Genomic DNA, 27,533 nt, shown 5'->3' with positions numbered 1-27,533 from the left:
AGGTTTCCTGTTCAGTGGTAAAACCTGGGCTGTGAGCGCTGCCTGGCCAATTAATTTTTTGTGGTACCTGGGGAGCAGCAAAGCCTGAGAAACCATGTTTTTCTTTCTTCAATTACATTCATTGTGGTAGCAAGGACAAGGTAGGAATCGCTAAAATAATTTGATCCAAAGTTGTTTTGCAGAATGCTTCTGTGATGAACTACACCATGTTTACTACTGATGTGGGATGGCACGGGGCTGCAAAGAGCTACAAATAAATGAGGAGTTGGAGCAAACAGGTGAGTCAGGATTCCTTTATTAGCCATAAGGACAAAGAGGAGCAGCTTCACCCTGAGCATCCATCGTGGAGAATCAGCCTCCCAGAACTGCTGTCATTAGAAAGCATTGTTGAATGAAGGATTGTTTAAAACAGCTGGACAAGGCAGGAGGCAGGCTACTCCAGACAGCAAGCAGGTGCAGAGGACAGCAGGAGGGCAACAGAATTTGTTAGAAAGACTGCCATTAATGATGTTTTTTATTAGTAATTTTATTAGAGGAAAGGCTTTTTATTATTATTGTTTTTTCATTAGAAATAATAGTGCTTGTGTGTGAGGCATATTTATATATTGTACCCCAGGACTAGATATGCTCACAGAGTCTAAAAGAACATATTGTATTTAGTAAAGTAAGGTATTTTACAGTACCTTATATGTTTGGGGCTTTCAATTGCATTTTGTTTCCATCTCAGTGAAGTGCTCCTTATTTGGAAAAGCTGACTAACCTGTGTCATTTACCTACATAGCAAATGATTTGACTTGTCTAGGTCTAGGACTGGGCTTTAGAAGAGAAAGAAGAGTGTTGTGTGTGGCTTTTTTTTTTTTTTTTTTTTGTTTTGTTTGGTTGTTAGTTTTGGGTGTTGGATTTTTGTTTTTGTTGTTGTTGTATTTGTTTGTTTTCTTTTTGTTCAAATGTTTCAGGTGTCATTTTGGCAGAATAAAAGCTGCCAAGTTAAGGAAAAAAAAAATAAAAATCTGTGTTGAAGTCCTGTAGAGAATTCCTGCAGGATTAAAATTGTTATAAGAGTCTCCTGCCTCCTCTTACATTCATGCATTTGGCCTCACAAACACACATTTCCCTCCACCAGCACTGACCAGTTTTTGAACAAATCTTCTTTTTGAAGTTTTGGGAATGACTGCTGCACTCTTTGAAACAGCTGTTCCAAATGCAGATGTCTGCCGTGCAGGACCTCACCAGATGGGTGGTTAAATGCCCTGCCTTTGCTGCAGCCTGCAAGCTGTTCTACATTGCATGAGAGAAGTCAAAAAGTCAATTAATATGCTGACCAAGACAAAATAGTTCTTTGCACCTATAGTCAATCCCAGTGTAGGCTCTCTTATGAGAAAATTATTAATAATAAGTACGTTGTAGGCGTCATGTCATCTCTCTAGGAGATACTTAGTCCTACAAGTTGGATCAAGAATCTAATTTGCTTTTAATCAGATGGGATATAGCTTTGTGTATGAGGAAACACTGCTTAATCTTTTGCATTCTGGTGGGGAGGCTGGAAGTCCAAAAGCCATTGTGATTTGAGGACTCATTCAATGCAGGCAGAAGTGAATAAATTCAGTATTCCAGGGACTTAGCGTGACTCCTGTGGTTTCCTTTGCCTGTCCTTTTAGAAAGTGTTTCACTTAGATGCTCAGAAACAATCTGGGGAGGCTGAGCAGCGTGAGAGGGAGCATTGATGGGTCCCAAGGCAGCTGCTGCTCCAGTGGCTGCGTTGTTGGTGCTGCAGGCTGGCAGCTCCGCACTCCTGCAGGTGCAGCCTCGGGTGTGAGCGCCCTGCACGTGCAGGATCTGTGCAGGGCCATCCCAGACACGCCTGTGCCTTCCCAAAACCCCGTCCCTTGCTGCTCTCAGTTGCCATTTAGGGGAGGACTGCGCTGGCAGATGGCAGCTGCACTTGGAGGAGCCACAAGGACACGGCTTTTGGAGGGAGAGAGGACTCCAGGTATGAGACTGCTGCTGATTGACCTCAGCTTGGCCTCTCCTCCGTGTCCCAGTGTACCCCTTGGCACCTGTGTTTGGTAACAGGCAACGTGAAACAAATTTCTGTGTATGTTCTTCCCTCCAAAGATTAAGATGTGATTTCGCACTAAACACTGAAAAGCAAGCTGGGATCAATTCTGAGCCTTGACATCTTGGTGTAAAGTAAGTTTAGACTAAGCAATATAACTTATTTTTTCTTTTTTTCTAAGATCAGTAGGAGAACAGGATTTGGCCCATTAGACTTCATTTGCAATGTGGGGAGGTTTTGAAAAGTCTACTTTAAAAAAGCTAGCTGCAATCTGTCATTTAATTTGAAGAGTCCCTGCAGCACTGAGATTCAGGTAAGAACCAATTAATGATAATGGTATTAATGAACTTTTCCAAATGCACATTTCATTTAGCTATAACAAGATAGTTATCTCTGATACACTGAATATCAAATCAGCTATCAAATTGGAAGAGCGATTAATGAGTCGGATAAATAACTAAATATACAATACTTTAACCTGAATATGAGAGTTTAAAGTCAAAACTATCTGGTCATCCCGGGCAGATAATGTTTAAATGAACACTACCTATACAATTAGTAGTCCAGGGTTTTCTATATCAGTTGAAGTCTAAAATAATGAAAGAATCTTATTTGGTGTTTCCTTAGGGAACATTGTTCCTGTGCTGATTCCTGTGGGTGTAGACTGGAGGAAAATGCTGCCTTTACTTCCTTTGTCATGAGTAAATGCTGAGCATGCTTGTAAGATAGAGGATTTTATCAAGATACATGTGCTGTGTCAAAAATGTTCCACCAATATAACAGAAATTGCATTGAATGGATAAAGAATAGGCTGTATGTTTTTATTATTTCACTCGTAGCCTAGTTTGGTGGAAGTGGATCCTCTCTTTCCTGTGAAATTATTTTTAATGAGCCTAATATAATTCCTTCTCTACATACAGTCATTTGTTCATAACCCTGGCCAGTGAATAAGAGAAAATTATGTATTCTTTGAATCATACCAGGCACAGCTATTTTCTAGCTTCTCAAGGGCATATTTATATTAATTCTAACAGCAGCCAGGCAAAAAGCCTGAGTGACAAAGCAGGCTCAAAGTGTCCTTTGTGTTCTAGGACTGCTCATCCATGTAAGCTGGGTCTGGCCATGGCAACGCTCAGGAAAGACTGGACACTACAGCCAGTGTTGCATAAGCAAGAAGGCAGAATCATTTCCATGGATGACCTTGAAAAAAGGACAGGAGGAGAGATTAACAGAGGGCTCTTTAACCCCCAAAAGGTCAGCCATTAAGTGGAAATGGAAGAAGGGGATGCTATGGAGGGCATGGTATGTATCTCACACAGCAGTCACACGTCCCTGCCTCTCTGCTGAGGTGTCAGTCACATACTCAGCTGAGCTCTGGATATGCCACAGACATCAGTAGATGTCTCAGCAGTGCCCAGGAAACACATCCCCACGCTGCCTTCTCTGATGGATCAAGTCCACATCATGTCTGCTGTGTCCGTGGTGTGACAGAGCAAGGTGAGGGGCTCACGTCTGCCTTTCTCTCTTCCCACCCCACTCAGCAGCTCAGCCCTCAGAAAACTGTAAACTCCCTCTCCTGCCAAGTGAACTTTACCCCTCCACAAATAGCAGCACTCCTTATGGCTTTCTGCTGCCAGTAGTCATCTATGTCTGACTTCTCACTTGCTTTTGTGACACCTCAAAGTGCTTAGCCCTGCTCCACACCCCATCCCAGCTAAGACCTGTGCTACTGCTAGTCAGTCATAATTTAGATTTATAGAAAAAGCAAAATTAACCTGGAAACCTGCAAATAATCTTGTTCCTTGATGTGAGAAAGCTATCATAGAGCAAAGGAAAGCGTGACAGCTGATTAGATGATTGGCATAAAGCTGTTAATGGAAATCAGCTGTTCCGTGGCAGGCAGTGCTTTTAGGGAATTCCCACTCTGTTGGTTCCTGAACAATGCATGAGCTTGAGCTGGTATCTAACTGATATCTAACCTGCCCTTTCTGGGCCTCGCTTTTCCATACCTAAAATGGGGACAGGGACTCTTTCATGCATCAGGGAGCTGTTGAAAGAAAACAGTGTGTAGCTCTTTGGATTCACAACAAGTAGAATTGCAACAGCTAGGAAGCAGATTTACATTATATTATAAGAGGAAATCATAGAAGACTTACAAACTGATTTCCCTTCAGAAAAACAACAGAACAAGTAGAAATTTAACATATAAGGTTTAACGGAAGAATATTTAATTCTCTCAGTTGACTGTTTTCCATTACAGGCTAAGCAGGTACAATTCAGAAAAATTCCAGTGACTTTTATGAAGAAAAAAAATCATTAGCTGAGAATCTGACCTGTCTTTCAGTATAGATTTTATACGAGTTTTATGGTGTACATGGAAGAAAAGAGACAAATAAATAGTTCCCCATTATATTAATTTTGAAATATATAATTTAGTGTAAAGTTTGTTTATAACATTAATTGAGAGAGGTAATGTGGAATATTTCTATCTAAATACTTACTATCAAAAGTCATCAAGAAATCACTGTCTCAAATATGATGCAGTAGGTGGGTCACTAGCCTTTGCACTGGCCACTTTGAGCAAGCTCTGCAGGACGTGTAATCCACAGGGAAATAGGAAAAGTGTTCTTAGATGTTCAGTTTGTGGCTTATAGGGAAAACATTGGGCTTGGTCCAAATTTACAGTCTGACATGGCCCCTTAGACTGAGATTGGGAAGAGACCCCTGTTTGTACCTTGTGAGGATACACAGGAAATAAAGGACAAAGTGGTTTGGAAAGCTCTACGCTGTGGCTTCTAAGAAATGGTGAGAAATGTGCAGGAACACAGAAGGATCTTGGCTAGCCTAAAGGAAACTTGTGCTGGGAACATCTCAAGAGCTGTTTCTGGGTGCAGGGGTTTTGGATTCAAGGCTGGAGAAGGGCTAGGCTGTGTTGTCTCTTCTGCAGTGCTCAGCAGAAGTCCAAAGGGCAGAAGAGACAGAACTGTTCTGCTCCAGGAGCAAGGAAGGAAGCAGGAAATACCTGAAGACAATTGTCAATTTTTGTGGACTCTTAAATCTCATATTCATTTATGCTCATTGCATTCATTACTGTTTTTAGAAAAAGACTGAGTGTGGGAAGTTCATAGAGTGATCAGGGCTTTGCTTTTCTGTCTTTGTTTGCCTTCTCTCGATTATAAATGATCAAGCCACTTCCATTCTCTTTAAAATTTTTTCTGTCAAAGCAGACAACAGTACTGCTTTTTATGCCACAGATGAAATTTTCTCTATCAATAGCAACTCAATAAGGATTCATCCTTTAAAACAAGAAACCCCTTGAAATGTACCTGCAATAAATTGCAAAATACCATTCCATTGTTTTCAGCTAAAACACCATAATTGTTCTGGCTGCAACTTAAGAACAGCTTTCCTTGGATGAAGATAATTAAATTTCACTAATTGTTATGAACAGTCCTATGCTTAAGTGACTTTCTGCTAAACAAAATACCTGGGAACAAGTAAGAGAACACCTGAAGGGGGAGGTAGTTAATGGAGGGTTTCAGGTTCTGAAAAATGCCTCTCTCACATGGAAACAAAACCTGAGCAAAATGTCTGGTAAACAGCATCAGTGGAGGCTGGCATGAAACAAAGCAAAAGACTGGCTCAGAGGACTGGCTACTGCCAATTAAATGGCTTCATGCACTGTCTACCTCAGGTAATGAGGTCTGGCTAAACCTTTAGGCCCTGGGCACCCGTTAGAAAAGACAAATATAGCTGGTAGGGAAAAAGAAAATTCCATTGGGACATCTTTGATTTAAATGGAATCAAATGGCACGCTGCCATGTGAATGGTCTTTCATGGAATGCAAATAGGTCTGTCTAATGGAGAGAAAATGCACATCATTCATTTTAGACTATAATTAGGTTTTAATTTAATCAAGTATTGGTACCAAAGCAGGCCTTGGAGAAAGATTCTGATATTAAAGCCTTCAAAGCTTCTTTGGAGAACACTAAATGGTTTGTGTGGTAGTAAATCAACTTGCAAAATGGTACTATACAATGTGCATATCTTAGCTCTATCACAGTCTATTACAAACCTTAAAACTGGGAACAAGTGGAATGCAATCCTTTTATGAAAGAAAATACTGAATCATACTGTGAGTCACTCTATCTCAGGGAAACAATTTTTTTGAACATTGGTTTTTAGGAGAGTAGTAAAAAGTAATACCAAGGACAGTGTGCAATTAAAGGTACTTTAATCTGCCTTTAGGGGCTGGAGTTTATGTTATAGAATTATTAGTAAACAATGTCTATTTGCAAAGCAAAGGAAGCAACTATGAAATTAATAATGGATCTATCCTTTTTCATTAATTTGGACTTGTGTATGTGAGCAAATTTACTTTGTCTTATGTTCCACTCTGACTGGACTTTAGAAAAGAGTTTTTTTGGAAAAGACATTGGGTTATGGAGTACATTGGATAATCTCCAAAATTATTTTCATCCCTGGCTATTGCCTATCTTGTTCTGTAGGTACTCCAGCCCTGTCAGGCAGGGTGTAGCTGAACACAATGCAGCTAGAACTTCACAGTTTCTGTGGAGAACAGTTATCACTTATAGATATCACTTCCATTTCTAGAGTGCAGGCTGGGTTTTCTGTCTAGAGTGTCTCCAATCTTTATTAGAAGCTGGTGTGTAAAGAACTCAGTGTTTTCTGATAGCTGCTGGGTAGTGAAAGCTGGGATTTGGTCCTGAGCTCATGGAAATGAATGAGACAACATTCTGCACTGGACCTTTCAGCAGATATTAAGTGTAGAATATGGAGAAAGTCAGTATATGAACTGCATACCTGATTTTCAATTTAACATCCAAACTATAACTAGTATTATACAATCTGTATTATTCGATTTTCTAGTTGGTGTTAAAAATATTTAGCTATGCATCTTAAATAATTCAGACTCCTTTTAAACAGAATATTTGGGTTTTTTATGGTGGGAAAAAGCTTTTTTTACATTGAGTTTAGGAAGGGAGGGCAAGAAAAATCCTATATTCCCTGGAAACTGTACAGAAAAGTAAAGTTCTTTGATTATGACAATGGTGGGTATTGTTTACCTTGGGTTATGGAAAGCTTTTGGCACAGTCTCCCAGAACACCCACACAGACAACAGGTGAAATATGGTCTAGAGACAGGGACAGAGAGATGGGCTGGGAATGAGCTGCTCTGCTGGCTCAGAGCTGTGAGCAGTGGCACAAAGTGCATCTGGTCACTGGTGGTGTTTGCATGGCTGAGGGCAGGGCTGGGCCCACACTGTTTAACATCTTCACCAGTCACCTGTGTGCTGGGACACTGGGCACCTGCTCCACTCTGCAGATGTTACACAGCTGGAGTGGCTTGTAATCTTTAAATTATTAGTCCCTGTAATCTTTAAATAATTCTGAACAGCAGCAGGAGTTGATCTTCTGTGGCAGAAGAAGTGATCTTCGGAAATAACTGCATAAAAACTGCAGCAAATGGGCACTAATGTGAAACTTCACCATTGGGTCTGGACCTCAGTTTAGAAAATAATTTTGTTCATGTAGAGCCCACTGATTTCAAGGGAAGGCTTTAACTGGCTAGGAAGGCAGACTCTAAAAGAATTTACAGCAGGGCGGATCTGTAAATAAGATAAAACAAACTTAATCTGTAAAAAGAATAAACTTATTTTTCATAGCTTACGAAGGTTTGATGACTGAGCAGTCTATGTATGTTTGCAGCTCCTGCTTGGCTAAATTGTCACTAAGCAGTTTGCCTGCAAGAGGTGTCAATTTAGCATCATCTGGGGTAATGTGCTTATTTAAATATCTTCTGAGTAATTAGGATATTGCTCATTAGTCTGCCACTGTCCCTAGCAGAAATGTTACAGGCTCAGTTTGTTGGACAGTGTTAGGCGTTGATTTCCTGCCCTGCCTTGCTTCTGCAAATTGTGGCTTATGAGAGCATGGGCTTTTATTGTAATCACAGCAAAAGAAAACATCTTCAATTAAGATGAACAAAGTTTGGTTGTTAGGAAGAGAACTAGTCAAGCAGGAAATGCCAAGCAAAACAACTTTCTTTGGGCAGCTGATATAAATACGATTCTCCAAGCAGCCTGTTGGGTCCTGCTGGCTGGGGTTTCCCTACACTTGCTCCAGACACCAAGTGCAGGGTTAGTGATCCTTGCTGAGGTGATTCTCATCTCATATAGAGCACAAATCTCAAATTTAATGTTTATTTTACATGGCTGTTACTCTTAGCTTGCACTGAAAGTGCAATCCCCAGGCTTGCCCACTGCACTTGGGCTCTCTGGGAACTCCCATCAGCTACAATGTGAAATGGGAGTGTTTCCATTTGAAATATGTGGTGTGCCATTTCAAATGTGGCTTTCCAGTTTGTTCTGAAAAGTTTGTTCTAGTGCCCATGCTGGATACAGAAAGGATCTTGAACTACCTATCTGCATTCTTACAAAATAAAATATATTATATGATTTCTTTTAAACACATGTTCCTACTGAAATCAATCAGTCGAGAGGTGAGGAAGGGAGGCTGCTAATTTTTATGGAATTGTGAATTTGTATGTGTTGAATCAGGGCTATTGTTTCCATTAATACTAGACATGTGAGATTGCTACTGATGGGCAAAACACTTTATTGAAAGAGGCATTAAAAACAGTTGTAATCTAGTTTACTGTACTTGCAAAATTTTAGTGTGATGCCATGTTGATTTCTTTGCTGCTAATGTGATTAAAATGACTTCCCCCTGCTGATCATCATATTAATTATGGTGATCTCTCCTCAAATTAGATGAGAGGAGTAATAAGCAGAATGCCAATACGGAGCCCCCACTCAAGAGAAGCATGATCTGCACAGTAACCCTGGTGCTTCACCTGAAGATCAGCACTGAGGCTGCCTCAGAGCCTTTTCTGTAGGCAGAACCTTGTGGCTGCCAAACAAGAGGTCTGAAGGGTCACCTGGGGCCTGGCCTCATGAGGTTATGGTCTCATCTCAAAGTCCAACTTGGCCAGCCCATCTGGTGGCCTGTGCTCACAGAAGGGCAGGAACTGGGGTTTGGCATCTTGTGGGAAATGGGATTTATTTTTACTTATTTTTTGTTTCTGTAAGCTCCACTTCAATGATTAGCTACCATGGGAACTGACTTCACGAACCCCTGACCTGGGTATAGCTGGGGACACTCCTGTCCTTCCATTTCCTCACCCTCGTCTTCCCCTACAACCCTCACTGTACCAAACATAGATGTACAGAGAAGACCTTAAATTTCACATGAAATTCCCAGGGCTTAACTAGAAACCTTACTTGTTCTCCTTTCTTATATTTTACATGTATTTTAATTCCTGAAGTTTCAGATCAGCATATTTTTTCCTTTAATAAACGCTTACATTTACAGCCTTTAATCTTTTTTTTATTTAAAACCACAAAGAAATGTACAACCTTTTATGAATTCAAATTAAAAATGAAGTGTGATGGAAATGATTTACAGCCACTATAGCTTAGCAGGGGAAATATACAACTCCTTTGCAGTACATCATATTCTGCTCCTTTAATTTATAAGCAAGCTGTAATGTAACATATTAATCATATGAAGAAAATGTAGGTTCAGTTTGAAATATTTGTTGTAGCAGAGCTCCACACACCTGCAAATTATTTATTCTTAAAAAAGAAAAGAAAACATGTGCAGCACACACTATTGTATCCACAAGAAAAATGGATATATTTAGAAAAAATCCTGCAGTAAATTATCTCTGTATTTTTTACCTTTTTCCTTCAGCCACTTTCATCTTTCCTGGGATCAGCTTCCCGTGCTCTTTTTCTCCACATTCTCTCCTGTGTGGAAGTTAAAGTTGGCTGGACAAAAGAGAAGGATGCAACTCTACCTTTTGTCACAGCTTCCTGTTTAAAGTGGCCAATGCTCCTGTTGCCCTACAGAGGAATAAATAAGGTCTGAAATATTTAAATTTTTCAGCAGTCATAGAGGCTGTATTCACAAATTGGTTCTGTTAACCAGAAAGACAGGTGAAAAGACTGGCAGGGTGAAAAACTGCGCTAAAGAAATAAATCAGCAAATATAACAAAGACTACTGTGAGTATACCTAATATCTGATTGATAGTAGTAGAAAAGAGAGTTTCTTTTTGGTGCATAAACACTTTTGCAAACACCTACAAACACTGTACAAAAGCAGGCTCTGCATCTTTTAAGGATTTGAATCTTGCAAGCAAGTGTAGGAGGTTTGCAAGCAAGAAGTATTTGAGGCCTGATTTGCTTAAATTACAGACTTATTCACAGGGAGGGGGAGATTCAGGTGGGTTACAGCCAACATTTCAGAGGCTGCTCTGGATCTCTGCTGTTAACTTGAGCTGTGGTTTCTTTGTCTCTGCTTTCTGAATAAATCTGTCGAGCTTGAGACACCAGAGTGTCCTCACATTATGGTGGCATTTCTCTTGTTAAGAACAAAATTATTTTGAAATGGGACTGTGGAGAAGGGAGAAATCATGATATAAATTTTGCCTTTTGCCTCCTTTCCCAGCCTGAATGGGAGAGGTAGTTGGAAGATGAAAAACAAAAAAGCGAGGAATGGGGAGTGAGAGGGCAGCGGCAAAACTCCCAGAGGGAATCGTGAGTCTTGTTCACACAAGTCAAAAGGCCTGCAATAATGAACCACTAGGGATAAGTATAAAGGAAAAAACATAAGTTACAGGAAGCCAAATGCAGTGCCTTTGGGCATATAAGTTTGTGCAGAATGTGTGCAGGAACTTCTTTTAACTCTTTCATTCTGCACCACTGAAAGGGTGAAGTTGGTCTCATGTATCCCCTTGTACAGCAGGTGCTTTATTTCCTTTACTGAAATCTCAGAAACGTGGCTGATTCTTTAGCATGCCAGCTGGCAGGAGGTGTGGCAGAAACCAGTTGCTGTTGAAGATTTCTGTCAGGCTTGGGTGTTACCATTTCTGTGGGGACACCTTTGTCCACCAGGCTTTCTGCTGTGCCTAGTTCTGGTTGTCTTAAAGAAGAGGGTAGCTGACATCACATCATTGAGTAGCTAAGAAATAGATTTGGTTTGCTTGACTGAACTTAATGTAGACTTGCTATTTGTCCCCATCAAATCTGATCATTCCTTTTTCATATAGGCAATATACCCATGAGAGCAGAGGGCTTGTGACTCTGGAGCCTTGAGGTTTAACACTGCCAGATGAAGACCCCAGGGATAGGGAATGGCTTCTTCTGCTCCCTGTAGCTAGGTTTATTCCCCTAGACCTCAGTGAAAAGTTACCATGCTAAATGGGGTAAGAGTACTGAGGAACTGAACTATACAGCCATTGTCTGAGACTTGTATATAAAGCAAAAGAGCCCCAGCTTAATTTTGGTGGAAAAGGCATTGGTCCAGTGTGCTTTAGACAAATGGGATGTGTTCTCTTTGGCACATGGTGGTGTTAAGACTGCCATGCAGGTGTCTGACCTGTCTAGGTGAGGGCTAGCTCCCTGTCCCCACTCACCTGTGTGGCTGGTGACCGAGGAGAGGCTCCCTCTCCCCACCTGTGTGCTGTGCTCTCTGGGGCATCACACACTCTGGCTTTGGTTTGCAGCCTGCAATCCAACCCCACCCTGCTCAGCACTGTGCCCTGAAAGCACGACCTGAGTCTGAGGTAGCAGCTGGCTGGAGCCCAGCAGCTCCTGCCAAGTCTGGGAGGCTTCACTGCAAGGATGGGGAAGCAGGAAGAGAAAATGAAAGAGGAGGAGGGAAGGGGAAGAACATGAAAAGTCTGGGTAGGTTTGCACAAGCCTAATTGAAGGATTCAGAGACCTGAAGTCAGAATGCTTAATCTAAGAGATGGAATACGTTAAAACAAAAACAAAACCCAAACCACTGCTGCCAGCAGAAAGCCCACATTCCCTCAATGATTTGGAGTGAGTGATGTCTGCATCTGAACAGTTGACAATGTTTTTGCCTCTTCTCCTCTGTTGTCTCCTGTTGCATAACATCCTCCATTGAATCCATCAATACCGAAACATTTGATCCAGAGCAATATTTTCAATATCTGGAAACGTTTGCAAATTCAGTGTTTTATCCCCAAGGAAAACAATGAAATTGTGAAATCCTCTACAAAAGTAACTTCCATCCTCCACATAAGAGGAGGATAAAAGGCCCAAAATATAAGTGATAACGTTGTAGTGTTGATGCCTTAGGAGGCCACCTAGAACAGAGGCCAGACAGTATTAAAGGAATAAAGTTGGTATTTATCAGAAAAAGGATACACCTGGGACAGTACAAGAGTCCGGCCGAGGCTACACACAAGATGGACTATGGGTCACACACGCTTTCACACTTCTATAAGTTTTGGGCCATTTACACATTTGGGTTAATTGTCTAATTACAGCTTAAGAAGTCCCATCCTCCCAGATTGCTCTCCTCAATTCATTGTTGTTTATACTCTTTGGGCCTGAAGCTTAAACAGTTTCCTTGGTTCTTGGGCTGGAAAAAGTTTGTTTTGTCCAACTAAACTGTGAAGAGAACTTGCTAACACTTTCTAGGAAGTTCAGAGTTACATACTAATTCAGTACACAATCTGGAAAATAGGAAAGCTAAAACTTACAACATCAGTGGAAGAAACAAAACTCTATTATTAAAACAGTTTATTTTTTTAGCAAGCTCTTGTAATGAACCAAGCATATCAGATGTGGGTAAAACTCTACTAAGCACATACAAATTGAAATAACAATGAAGCTAGGCAAATAGCTCAACATTCAAATTACTGCCTAGACCAGCTTTTAGTGTTGCTTTGGCTCAATCTCTAAATAGGACAAGGTAGGCTTGAACCTTTGCTTTACCTTTTCTCAAGGAAAACAGCTATCAGAGACACCTATCAGAAATGGCTGATAAAACTAATTCTGACTCAGTTCAAATGTCATGTTGCTGAAATCACTGCTTTAGCAAAATATGGCCTTTTAAGTAAAAAGAAAAAAAATTCTTAGAAAAACTTGATTTTGGAGATTCTTCTCTTTCAGACCTCCCATCACCCTCTCCTTTACAGGTGCAGGCTCCAGGTGCCCGCTGACAGCAGCTGCCCTGGACCTGAGCAGTGCCCTTTGTGTCTCTGCTGAGCAATGCAGACACCAGAGCTTCACTCCAGCTCCGTGCTGTCACCCTTGTCAGGTCACAGAGGGGTTTTGTCAGCCCATTGTGCTGCTGTCTCCTTTGCAGCACTTGTCTCAATAAAGAATATTGCTTGTTGGCTTTGTCTAATTTGTTGGGGAGTGTTGGTGTGCTGTTAACTGGCAAACAAATCACCACAAGTTAGCATATGTTTGTAGTTTTTTCTGTTAGTGCTCTTCCCACAATAGCAATTTAGATCCCTCCTAAAGACCTCCAAAAATGATGACAGAACAGCTCATATTTTTCTTTGGTGTTTCTAAGTGCTAATCACCTGATGTTATGTCTTATTTTTCATTTGCTGTATGATATTTTAGACTGTATTTTAACCTACCAATATTTATCTAAATATCCAAACAGGCTTGAATATTGGTTGTTTTGTGGTATTTTGTGTTTTCTTTCTCTTTTTTTTTTTTTTTTAAACAGGAATGTTTATACTTTGTGACCATAGAGGCTCTGGAGAAACAGGAATTTCCCTCCTCTCCTTCCTCAACCCGAGTTGTTGAACTTCATGTCCTTCTCCTCAGAATTTCAGTTTTGGATTGGCCCTGTGCTGGCTGACTAAGCAAGTCAAAAGGTATTTATTGCTGCTCGCTGGAAATACTTTGTATGGAAGGTACATATTTGAAAAGCAAGGAGTAAAACTACCTCAGAGCACAAACTATGAATAAGGCCAGATTCTGACTCATTTTCTAATGTTGAAAAGCCTTTATTCTTTGGACTTCAATAGGACTTCTTCCTTGAGTAAGCATTACTCATGATGATTAAAGGCTCCATTTTCCTCCCTTGTGTTATGTAATTAAACTATGCAAATAATTCAGCTATCCAAGACAATGCAGATTGTGAATGGAATAGTCAATTGTACATTTCACAACTTTGGTACCTTCAGAAGACATAGCTTATTTGCTGAAGAAATAAATGGAACAATTTGAAATAATGAATACATTTAGGACTCTAGGACTCTGACAATTTCTTTGTGAACATTAATGGATAATTGGTTATGAATAAGTTATTTTCCTATTTCCAGGACAGCCCTTCATCCCTTCTTCAATCTCTGTAGCTTGTGGGCCTTGCATAAAGGGGTTATAAGCTACCTGCTGCAGAGTCCTTCCCTCAGTAAATCAAAGCTTTGCTCTTCCCTGCTCCCTTTTCACAGACAGATGATTCCAGCCTCTTTTACTTAACTGCTTGTCCATAGCACTTTGAGCACTGTTTACACCCTCCTGAGGGGTTGCTTTCCTTCAGTCAGTGACAGTCACGTGTGCCAGCTGGGCACTGGGTATCCTGCTCATTACTGGCTGCTCAGAGTTGTGTTAACCAGCCAGGACTAGAAGAGAAGAATTAAAATTTACTGAATCCTGTTCCTGTTTCCTGCAATATTTTCTCTAAGCAAATGATTGTCTGATAGCAGCTCAATAAAGTGCATGATTTTGGTTTTTGTGGTAATCTGATGTAGTAACTGGGGGTGGGAGATAGAAAGCATAAAGGTACAAATATGCTTTTTCTTTAAATACTTCTTTGAGAAAACTTGTGTGGTCAGTAGAGCTTTGAAATGACTCAGAAAGAGCAGGGAAGTTGATAGAAGGATTCATATTGACTTTACTGGGATTTGGATCAGACCTGCCAATGTGAATCAAGAATTTATGGGAGCCTGAGTAGCAGTGTGCAGGAATTTAGTGCAGATCCTTTCAGATTTCTGGGTTAATCAACTGGGCAGTTCATTGTCTTGAGTAATGCTCAGGGCTGGACAGAAGTTGTGAGTTTCTCACACATCTTCCTTGGCTGCCAGGCAGAGTTCCACCCTGTCCTCAAGGCCTTTCCTCTTGGGCAGCACCAAATTCCCTGAGGGCCAGGCAGCCCCACAGCCCTGCTGCCAGCTCCCCACCTCAGTGCAAATTAAAAACGTGGAAAGAGATGGTAATGATTAGGGTGATGATTGTTTATTACCATGGACTTAAAGGTTTTCTTTGAACCATTAAGATCAGGCCCACAGTACCATTCTGGGGAGCCAAGGCCTGCTTCTGGGAATACCTGTGGGTTCGGAGCAGTGCTGTGATGAGCAGCTCAGGGCAGGGGGACATGTGAGGGTGTTTGGGGGTAGGAAATGTTTGTCAGCAGAAATGGGAGGTGCAGAGAGACCATGAAGGAGGTTTGTTCTCGAGAGGGCAGCAGTCTGATGCTGCCTTGCTGGCTCCTGGGGTTGTACCCGGGCTGTGCCAGGCCTGTGCCTACCCTGCTCCCTCAGGGTATTGGGCAGCCAAGGCAGGGCTTGTCCTGCTCAGCTTTGTTTGCTGAGTAATTCTTGGGTTTGTCTAAAGTTCAATAACTTCCCTGGTCAAAAGCTGCCATTGTTTTTCAGAAGTGTATAATCCATGGAGAGCTCCCAAGGACTGTGGAAAATCTGCAACAAACACAAAAAAAGCAGGATTTTAACTCAAACCAATACTGTCCTCCCTTCAGAGGGGAAGGAGGGGCTTGTCTTACAGTGACATTAAGAATTCATTCTCCTAAATGAGATACATCACCTTGCCATTTTAACTTGATTCATTAAAATAGTGACTCATTAGTTATTCCCTTGTGCAGTATAGAATTTGCACATTAAAGGCTATGCATTTCATGTGCTTACTACATTTGGAGATAAATTTCTAGCCATCCTGTTTGCAAGGAAAAAAATGTGGGTTTTGAAAGAAAAAAAAGGTAGAAATTCTAGTCAATTGATTCTTTTTTCCCCATAACTCTTTTCTAATCTTTTCAGGCCCCTAATATTTCATTTTAGAAGCTGAAGCTACTGTGACACAGGACCCACTGAAGTCGCACTGATCTCTTTCCAAATGTGTTTGATGTGTATCCTCTTTTGTGCTTTGGAGTGTTGAGATTTTCCCATTGTTTCCTTAGTCTTGCTATGAGAATAATCATCTCTAAGCTGAGAAAATACCTAAACTCCTGGATAGAGAGGAACTCTGCCATGGTCCAAGTGAGACCACACCTCCTGGTGAGCGGGGATGTGTGTTTACCTTGTGTCAGCCTGCTTGGAGAAAGGTGTCACCAGCCATATGCTGAACATAAACCTCTTCCCTAAATGGACAGATCTTTCCATTCTCCTATGGCAGATTTTCAAGTAAAAGCCTTGTGGTGTGAAATTCAGAGTGAAAGGGCTGGTTTTTCCATCAGCCATGCTGTGGGAAAGCTCCTCAACCAAAGGAGGGTAGGAATGGGATGGGAGGAGAGGCTTGGCCAGTGCAGTGAGCCCTCTCTGCTGAGCTGGGGAGGAAAGGACAGCACTGTGCAGCCTCCCTGCTCCCACCTGCCCTCCCCTCTGGGCACACAAGATCCCCAGGGCCTCGGGAGCTTCACTGAAGTACTGGAAGGGCCACATCTCCCAAAAGTCCAAGTGCTGAGCAGGTTCTTGAACCTTGTTAGGTGAAAATAGAAGAATTCAACATGAGGAGGGGGAAATTTCAACTAGGAATAGCCAAGAAGGAAAAGAATATGACAATACTAAATTTGCTTGAAGCTGAATGGAACGGACTGGAAAGTTATTTGAGTCTTTAATGTAAGATTTAGGCTTGTTCCAGACCCTGGCTGATGAACTGCTTCCATATTCCTGGAATTTGAGGGCAGAGCTGTTCGTTTAGCGGTAAGTGCCGGGGCTGGATGGAAGGAATGTCATTCCTAACTAAAGTCGAAGTCTAATCCTTTGGTTTCACTGGTGACTCAGATTACAATAATTCAATACGGAGAGGGTTCATTCTCCCTCCTCCCTTTTCTTACTGCATTACAAATGGCCAGTAAAAGAAACCTAGCAAAATGCTGACCCTGCTTGAAATGCAATTAAATATATCCACATTCCATCTCCCTTCTTCTCTGTGATTTTCTTGCATACAAGAGACTCAGCTCTTTTCTTCCTGCCTTCTCAGTCTCTCTCCAACAGCATCCTCTGTGCTGTCAAGATGCTTCTACTGCTAGTTTTTCAAATTCCAAATGACAAACTCTTTCCCATACAATAAAGTTCCATACAAATATAGCTAATGTCAATAAAGCTAAAAAGATATGTCAACAAAGACCCAAACAGCCAATTTATTACAGTTAAACATCCTGCCCAGACATTTTATTTACAATCAGAGCTTGTTATATAAGGCAATCCCTCTTCCCTTGATATCTTTTTATCTCAGAGTTTACAAATTACTCTCTCTTTGTACCCCATATGAAATACTGAATTCACTTGTGCATGTTCTTTGAATATAGTCTTTCTGTTTCTTTTAAAAAATGTTATTGAATGATCGCTTGAAAGTTTGTACAAAAAAATCTGTATATTTGGCCTTTTTAACCAAAAGAAGTTGTATCAATAAATTTAAACAAATAAAATGCATTACTGAGCACCGTCTTTTGTTAACAAAGTCCCCCAAACAACTCAGTAATGTAGTTTACAGAAACATATATTTTTCTCACAATCTTAAATTTCACTATACTCTTTTCCCTCTGTAGATATACCTAGGAGGAAATGTGCATAACTCTTTCTATAGGTTTGCAGAATATGGCTGCTTGGGGACAGAAGAAAACCACAGGCCATTCTGGCAGAAAAAGAAAAGAAGCCAGCTTTGTCATATATTGAGATTCAAACCCAGAAACTCATATTTGCTATAAAATGGCTACTTTTGACTTGTTATGCAGACAAATCAAGCCTCTTTCAGGCTCCCAAAACAGCCTTTGTGTGACTTCTCAACTGTGTGCTCCACAGCTTCTGAACAGGCCCTCAAGTGTTGTTATGGGAACATTAGGAAAGAGATCTTGTATTAAATTACACTTTCAATCAGTCATCTACATCTGCTTGTGTTTGTCAGGGAAAAGCTGGGACAGGGGTGCAGCTTCTATCTGATGGAGTCTGCATCTGTGAGCAGGTTCCAGGACACTTTATCTGGCACAGGAGAACGGTAAAAGCTGCCCTTCCTTTTCAGACCTGCTCCAGAGATACTAAATTCTTTCATGATAATGAGGTGTCCAGAATAGTAACAAGAAGCCAGGAGTGTGCTTTTGGTTTATTCTGTGCTGGAGTATCTGTGGGCAAATGCACAGCAGTGTACCTGAGCGAGCTTGAGCCCAGAGTGAGCAGTGAAACCTTACCAGGTGCCAGATCTCCTGGGCCAGATGGGGCAGGTGTAGGATTGCTCTGTGTCTGCCCCAGCTGCCACAGGCATTGCAGAGAAAACCATGACAAATAAGTAAAGCTGTTGCCCATCATGGTATTGTAGTTCCTGCTTATAAGACTTTTACCTGGGCTTTAATGCTGGTGGTGAGAAATGGTTCTGTCTCTGCCACACTTTGCATGCAAACTACTTAAAAAACAAGGTTCCTTTGCAGGTGCAAAGGGTGCTGAGGAGTACAGGTAATTACCAACCTGGCAAAGTGGATGGAGAAATACTTCCAATTCAAGCCTTTGAGAGGTGGAGAGTGGAACCATGATAATTCCCCAGACTGTGTCATTTTAAGTTTTGCAGATGTTCTCCCCATGGCATTTTCCTCCCATCTCCGGTTTAGCCACAGCACAAAAACATTTTGACCAGCGCTGAAGACTCAGGAAAGGTCATACACGTACCTTCTTGTGACATGTTTTTCTAACCTCTCTACCTGCTGTGGGTAGTCTGCAACCTCCTGTGCTGACAAGTCTGTGATGGCTGGGGCTGTGATTAATGGGATTTCATTAGCGTTTGTGCAACCAGCCCTGAGAACCCTCAGAGTGCTCTGGCCTCCTCCTCTCGCTGTGAACTTTGTAATGGCAGTAAGTACAGGCAGATATATTGGAGATTCTCTATCCAAAACTCTTCCCCTGGGCAACATGGGTAAGCAGTGATTTGTATTGGAAAGGGTAATGTATAATAATTATAGCTACAATGTCCTGACCAGAAGCAAGAGTAAAACATCCTGCTAATGCCATCAGAGAATTCCAGCTATGACTAGAGGCTGCTTCATGCACTCGTGTCCTGGGGTTAGCTGAGACTCCTCCTGTTCTGAGCATGGATGGGAAGGAAGATGGGGAGAAATACACAGGGAGAGGATGCACAGCAGGCATTTTCCACCTCAGTGTGAGAAAATTGAGTGGTTTGTCTGCAAAGGAAATGGAAGGATTGAGTGCAGTTTTTTAAGACAGTTGTACAATGCTGGGGATAGACACACATGTCTTTAGTGTGCCCTTGTTCTGAGGTGACAGATGGGATTGGTCCAAAAGTTAGCCAGCTGTGATAGCTGTGCCCAAACGAGTTAACCTCTGCCCATCTCCCTTCCCTGGATTTGTCATGTGCATATTTGACATTGTGTCATATGGCAGAGGTCTGATCTCAGGGTTTCCTTGAAATAATTAGGGTCAAACTGCTATTGCTATATTTTCCTGGTGTCTTTCTAAGTGTAGAACAGAATTTCATTTAAAGAGATTATTACTGGTAGAATATATTCAACAACTGCAGTAGGCTGGAGGTATATTGGGGAAGGATTAGTTTGTCTCTGCTCTCTCCTTACTACAAATCACTGAGCATTCACAATCTGATGATACAGCTCAAACTTTCTTATGCTTTCTTATACAGATAAAGGACTAAAGGTAGCTATAATAAAATAAACTGCCATCCCAGCTCTAGTGTTGCATGGTTTTAGGAGAGACAGGAAAAAGGCCTGCCTTTATCTCACATGTAGGTTGAGAAAACTGAAGAGTTAAAATTTTTTCATGGCTCTGACAACAGTAATAGAACAATTAGATTGTCCACATCTCAGGGATTCCTGCAGCTTCCCTGAGCAGACAGTACAAAATGCAGCTTCCAAATTCATACATAACCTGGTTAGGGATAGTAACAAAAGTCCAAATACCTGTTAGGCACAGCAGTTTGTTTACAAGATGCAGAATTGGTTCCAGAGTACACAGCCAGCAGGCAGGGCAAGATTGTCACAGAGGGGGACATGGGGCATCTCTCACAAAATTATGTTCCCCGATTATAAAAGTTGTGAAAGAAGTTTTCCAAGCCCTTTACACTTTTTTAACCAAGGTCCCCTTGAAATTATCTAATTCTAAAAAGTGAACTTTATTACTATTCAGCTTTTAAGCCTATTTTAGTTTAATTCTGAACTAATGCTGATAATTCTTTTGAAAAATAATATTTTAGGACTCCACCTAAGCTTTGTCTGATCCTTTCCATGACCCATTTGCTTACATTAAAAATGTTTTCTGCCCCAAGATTTCTAATTCTTTCAGAAAAAGGGGTAATTTCCTTCATTGGTCTTGAAGTTGTTATGAAATCCCACTCACAACATACTGTGTTCATCTTTAGCACCAGCTTATGTCAGGTCCTGCTTAAAAACAGCAACATATTCACCCACAGTCATTGTTTCTTTGCTGAGCACATTCTTCTTGGTGTTCTTGCTCTTTTTTTGAAAAAAATATCCTTGCACTGGGGGAACTGATACATTTTATATTACCACAGCCTGCTGCAGCCTGTTATTCCTAAACTGGGGGTAAAGAAGTTGAAATCAACAAAAAGGGCATAACAAATAATTGATTCTTCCAGCTTTCATATGAGGACTTAAACCATTAAATATTAATTTGAATATTCTTTAGAAAAGCCAACTGTGATGATCAAAGTGTTTTCTACCTAAATTGCCTTTTCTGACACAAGCCAATAATGCAATGGCATTCTGCTAATAAGGGAGGCAGAAGTCTCACAGCCTCACTGTCCATATCCCAGCACAGCAGCAGTGACTGGCTCCTGCCTGCCTGAATCATTCTACACTCTCTGATGATCTCTTCCACCTTTTATAAGGTGGGAAAGATCTTGTAACAGACACATAAGTAAAAAACTAGAAGACTCAAAGACCAGATTTCTTTGTCTAGTCTTAGCCCTTCAGCAAAAGGTGTTTTCACTCAGGAGCTCTGACACCTGAGCTTTCAGGTGGGCAGAAAGTCATTCACTGAAAAGAGCTGGAGAGGGGCACTTGGGTGCTCTGGTGTTTCAGAGCTAGGGTTAGTTGGACATTTCTCAAGAATAGTGAAAACATCAGAAACAGTGGGGCTTAAGGGCTGGCTGGATGGTTTTTTTTGATTAAAAAAATATATATTTCTTGACCAAAACTTTTGTTCAAATATTTTCTTCCAAACTCTGCTTTCTTTTCTCCAGAAATAAATTTGTGAGTGTGCTTGTACACTATTCCTGCTTAACCTCACAAGTAAAACATTTATCTTACTTGTCAGGTACCTATATTCAAATCCTTCTTCTGCCAGACTCAAATCAGTGACTTTACAGCATCTTACATTGAATGGCTTATTTTTCTTTTCTGGTTGAACTCTTTCATTATTTGATGAGAGTAAGAGAGAAAATTTACTATCATTTTCAGTCTATCCTGATGCAGAAGGGAAGTTATCATTGACATCTTATACTTTGTCCCGTTCTTATGAATATTTCAGGGAAATAGTTTTAAATTTTTCCCCTTATGGTAAAGTCTCTGATTTGTTTTTAACCCCAGAGGACCTAATATTCTTTAGGCTATACTGATTTATCTTATAATGTTTTTTGATGACCATTTCAAGAAAGTCTGGGTCTCATGAAGAGTTATTAACGAACAGTCTTTACATGTCTGCTTGTGTTTTTCAGATGACTCAGTGTTTTGCTAAGCAGAATTCTGTGTTGCTCCTCCACTTCCTGCTGAAGAGCAAATAAAGAGGAATTTTCTCACAGGTAGTTGTGTCATCAAGGTGGCTGAGACCTGCCATTAAAACTCAGACTCATTTAGAAAGGCTTGGTGGCCCTGCCCTGGAGAGCTCTCATTCCGTGTGAGCTCAGGAGATGCGGGGAACAGAGGCTGTGCTCACTCTGCTCAGGGCAGTGACCTTGGCCTGGGGACTGCAATCACGAGCCAGCAGCCATGGCACAGACTCAGGGGTCCTGCATGGGGGTAACCCCACATCTGGGGGGGATTCACACAGGATGGAACTGGGATGGAACTAGAAATAAGGATGAAACTGAGTGTTTAAGACTTTTGCTAATATATACTGGCATTTACATTCCTCCAAAGAGTTTATCTACTCTATTTTTTAATATATTACCTTGGTTGTGAGCTTGTTGTATGGTGATTTTATACTAAAATTACAGATTGGGTTGATGCTCCCAAGGGTAGGGGTGTACAAAGCAAAACCATCTTGGAGCTCGCTAGTTGAAGCCACATGTAATGCCCTGTTCATACTTTGGTTGAAGACTTGAAGGTTTAAACTGAGGTTTACCTTTTTGTGTATGTTCATATTAAAAATAGAAAATTATCCCAACCCTCCCCCAGAAATAAATGTGGACAAAATAATGTAGCCATAAATACAAGTGGAAATTAACGTGAGGAGTTTATTTTTTCATATTGACTGACATTCACTGCATCAGCCTGCATTTTCACTTGACCCTGTAAGCACTTCTAAACAGCGGAATGTATGGAATAAAATCCATAGCCAAGATTAATAAATTACAATGCCAACATCTTAAGGTCCTCAGTAACTGTAAATCAGTAGAAGTGTAGAAATCAAGTGAGCTGTAATAATTTACACAAGCTCAGTGTCTGACCTTTAGTGTTCAGTAGCATCATTAGCATTTATTAAATGGTGGCAACCAAAATTTGAGAACAGCACCAAAAGTAAGGTAAAAAATACCTTCACACCTGCCCTAGGAGAAACACAAAATAATTTGACAGGTAATTAAAATTCTTGTAAAAATTATGACTACATAGTTTGCTCTTTGCAGAAAATAAACATAAAATCTACTGGTATCAAACAACAGCTTCCAGCATATGCTAAAAGGACTCCTTGTGAGGTGAAAAGCCTAGGAATTTTGAATGGTTTCCAAAATTGTGTCATAAAAAACTGTTATGGTATAATTCTTTTTATTTTCCTTTCCTTTAGACTGCATTCAAACACAAACAGTTTGTGAGCCAGAAGAGTTTAATACCTGAGGAATTCTAATCTGCATATTTGCACTTTGAATCAGGTACTGCTTTCTACATTTTAAAAGAGACTTCAAAGCACTTGATGGTTTCCCTCCAGCCAAAAGTTGGGGGGCCACATGCCATTTATTTATGTGTCTTCTTAAGCCAAGTCTCCAGGCTTGATATATGAACACAGCCTTCCAAGCAAGCCCATGCAAACCTGGAGAAATGAACAGCAGGGCGATACTGCTGCGGTTAAATCGGTGTTACTTTATTTTGGGGTTGTCCTGAGTCAAGTTTCAGAAGAAGAGGAGGTAGGGAAAGCAGCACTCTGTTCAACAGGCTTAGAGTGATGATGATTAATTGTCAAATTCCAAACCAAACTAGAACATACTCTGAACCAATTTCACTTTCCCCTCAGTTTGCCTGTGTAGAAGAGGGTTTTTAGGAGTGAGCAAATTGTAATGGCAGCTTTCTGAGTCACTGTGGAGCAGCTGTTCAGTAGCTTGCAAAGTGTTACCTGAACAAATTTATAATTGAACAACTATTTTTATGGGGCTTTTTTTGTTGTTTTTTTTTTTTTAACTTCCCTCCTGGAATCTTGCTTTTAAGAACAATTTACAAAGCTTTGCATGTTAGTTATCTCTTGTACAGCTTCTGTTTGTGAGAAGAGCATCAGTGAATCAGATCTGCACTCATTTGAAGCTGGGAATTGCTCTCAGCAGAACAGAGCTCCTTGGGCCCTGGCTGGCTCATTCAGAGGTGCCTTTGGCACATTTAGAGCAGGAGCAATATGCAAAGCAAGCTGTCTTGTTGGGACAGATGACTTTGCCATGACTGGATGTCTTTAGCACACAACTGTGTTTCCAAGGTGAACAACCACTGTCCTAAATCAAATATTTTCTTGTTATTCTGGAAAATGATCCCCGTTTAGCAGAGTGTTAATGAAAATAACCACAGTTCATTTATTTAAAAACAAATTTTCAGGTTACAGAAACGTGTCCACAGACCGAATACAGCTCTGTACAAAACTTGCAAAATGTTAATCCTTAGAGAGGAAAAGCAATTTTTCTGGACAGAATATAATGATGTTCTGATCAATTATCTTACATATTTTATTTTTTTTTTTTAATGAGTTTATTTTTCTTTCGTGTTTCTTTGGGTTTGATGGTTTGGTACTTCTAAGTAATGGAATATATTTTTTTATGTTTCTAATTAAGCAGGATGATGCTGATGATTATGATAATAATAATAATTAGTAATGTTTTCAGATGCATTTCCTTTTCAGTACATACAGATGGATTTGATTTAGAGTGTGTAGGATTCCCATCCTGCCCATGACAATGCACCAGCTGATAAGGAATCCCCTTTATATAACAGACTATGCAAGGAATGAACTGATATCTTTTGTAATTTGTGGGGAAGAATGTGAGCCCTAATATATGGCTATCACCTCTGCATTTCAGACTGTGGTAAAATTTTGGAGCTAAAGGCTGCTTTTGGTTACCATTAAAGCAATATAGGAAGATCTTAAGAGCTAGACTGAAGCTGTCACCTCTTTACTAGCTTTTGAATCAGCCCCAGGGTGTGAAATATACCTTCCAAACAGATGGTGTGAAATATTTTTCTGTATTCCCTGATTCAATCTGTGAACCTGTTTTTAAGAATGAAAGCAGTGACAAATCACAGCCACAAACAGAGAGGCAGTCTCAGAGGTGGCTCATCCTGCTGTGTAATAAAGCCACTGATGTGATGAGGATTCAGAAGGGCTGTTCCAGGTTCCTCCTGTGCACTTGTGGCAGACTGAGGCATGAGGAACTCAGCTTACAGGACAATCATTTTTATGAAGCTTTCCTATTTCATTTTCATATTACATATTTATTTCATATTTCATATTTCCTGCTTGTTGTTGGGTGCCCTTCTTACCAGTGTAAGGGCAGGATGGGCACGGTGGGGACACGGCCCAGCTGTTGCACATGAGCTGTGTTATTCAGAGATAGCAAATGCCTGCTGCAATAGGTGATGATGGTGTGTGCAGCACCTGTTTCCTGTGTGTCTGGTTGGTCCTGTTAAGCAATGAGTCCTTATGTCTGAGGAGAACTTGCACAAACTGGATCTGTCCCTGTCCTCCGTGTCCTGGAACTGTAACACCTTGTGCAATGTACAGAGCTGGCTCTGGAAAACCACTTCAGCTGAATTCAAATAGAAAAAAAACCTGGTTTAACTGCAGCTCCTCAGAACTGATCCCTTCTAGTCCTTTTTGGTGACAGAAGTAGTTGTCCACCTGTCTCTTTGTACTTCTTTTGTCCATGTAATTCTGCCTGACCTTTTCTGTGTTCCACTGTGTTTCAAACATGCCCTGCCCATGCTACACCTGTCTTTTTACCAAGCACCTTCTTGCTGTGACAAATCTCTGTGCAGAGCACAGAGGAGCCTTGAGCTTGCTCTGCTTTAACTTTACTCTCTGCTCACTCTGGTGGCTCCCTGGTTGGTATTTGTCTCTGGTACAAGCTGAGGAGTGGGCACAATCTGTTAATGTCTAACACAGGGGAGAGAGTAAGTGCATAAATCAGCTCTCCCCTGTCACTTCTGCATTTCACTCCCTGCCCCAGGGATCCCAGATGTTCCAGAGACATCACATCTGGCACTTTCTTGACATACAGAATGTCAGCAGAGGCTGAAACTAGAGATGGTGACTGAGGTCCCTCTTTTATTAAAGAGTCACAAGGACAGCTCTAGTCACCTGTAGAATAACAATTATTTTTTGCTGGACTCTGTCTGCTGACTTCTCTCAATTAATTAGTTGCTTCATTTGAATGGGAATGAGTCCCAGATTGCAGCCATTAATACCTCTAATATGTCTTCATTGAATGTTGCTTTAAATGTCAGTACTCTGTGAGTTCATTAATTTTGATTTCATGAAAATCGTTGCTCTACATCCGGAAACAAGAGGGACTAAATGGTAGCATCACCATGTTGTTTTGAATGGTCAGAAGGAGAAACAAAAATAAATTTAATGCTGATGCCTTTGTGTGTGGCACATAGGAAAGCCCTCCCATACTGCCTAGAGCTGGGTTTTGCCATGTGTTTACAACCAGCATGTCTGCAGATCAGATGGAGGTGCTCTCCCATGTATTGAAATATCATTTCATAGCACCATTTTTTCCCCTGTTTTGATCCACGCTATAATCCAGTTCAGGGTGTGCCACAGGTTTAGTCAATAGTCCAAAACAAATAATAAGGCTATCTGGTCAGATTCTATCATCTGAGTCAGATTTGTGCAACTTGATTAAATCAGGGCATACACAACACATTTAATACATGGCCAGGTAGAGGGAGAGGTACCAGGAGGTCACGATTCATTTCCAACAGATGAAAACGTTCAGACCCATGAATAAAAGATAGACTTGATTAATGCAGTGATTTAGTTAGTCAATGCAGTGCAATGCTGCATAGCCTGCATCAAAAGAGATTCCTGGGAATGAGTTTACCTTAAGTGGCACCTGAATCTCTCCCATTTCCCATTAATTATTTCTCTCTTTAGCTCTGGTGGAAAAGTGCATGAAAAACTTACAATGTGAGGCACAGATCCTGCAGACACCAATTCAACCTCAGCTTTGCTTGTATGGCAAATCACATGTACAAAACTTGTAGGATACAGATCTAAAATGACTATATTAAAATGAAGGAAAGAAGAAAACTATTTATTTCTAAGCTAATTCTAAAATATAGCAATAAAATGTTTATTTTTTTTTAGCTTGCACATTAACACTTGTGGTTTAACTCCTGCTTTGAGCATGTGATGTAAAAGTGCCAGAAAATGTTTCTCTATTGGATTTCTACTGCAGCTCTCACACAATTGAATCAGAGGCTGGTTTAAATATAATATATGCCTTTTCACTGTGGAAAAACTGTTAGCAAAATTTATCTCCTTGAGACAGTCTCTTTCCATCTTGTACCCATCATTCTGTAAGACATTATTTTAACTTAAGCTTTCATACTTATTCTGGATAATTCACTTTGTCTCTAAGGACATTCTCCCTTGACTCTTTTAGTTGCTGGAAACAGATTTAGTACTGACAGGCAGAGTCCTGTGTAGGTGTGGGAAGAAAGACACACCTCATATAGGCAAAAAACCAGAAGTTTTTATAGGTAAGGTTATGGGGTAGTAAGAGATCAGCTTAGGGGAGGGTCTTGGAAATACCCACTTCAAACTGTAACATTTTGAGAAGTTTTTCACTGAAGTTTCACCAAAAGAGAAATGATCCATGAGACCAAAATTAATTTGATGAAATTCAGCAGGAAAATGTGTATAAATAGAAGGTTGTAAATATATTTTTTCTCTTTTTTTTTTGTTAATATGGTACCTTGACTTTCTGCTATATTG

General features: G+C 40.6%; 1 long non-coding RNA gene across 1 annotated transcript in view; it reads left to right on the top strand.

Moving 5' to 3' along the window:
- Window positions 1–15,046: 15,046 nt before the first annotated feature.
- Window positions 15,047–27,533, top strand: part of LOC111933566 (uncharacterized) — a 26,705-nt gene continuing 14,218 nt past the window's right edge. The window contains exons 1-5 of the long non-coding RNA XR_002866793.2: window positions 15,047–15,127; window positions 15,966–16,054; window positions 16,775–16,847; window positions 21,838–21,921; window positions 23,124–23,208. This is a non-coding gene — a long non-coding RNA (uncharacterized LOC111933566). The remainder of the gene's footprint in view (window positions 15,128–15,965; window positions 16,055–16,774; window positions 16,848–21,837; window positions 21,922–23,123; window positions 23,209–27,533) is intronic.

This window comes from Cyanistes caeruleus, chromosome 10 (genome assembly GCF_971803275.1).
Source record: "Cyanistes caeruleus chromosome 10, bCyaCae1.hap1.1, whole genome shotgun sequence".
Lineage (NCBI taxonomy): Eukaryota > Metazoa > Chordata > Aves > Passeriformes > Paridae > Cyanistes > Cyanistes caeruleus.
This window is presented reverse-complemented; position numbering and strand designations above follow the sequence as displayed.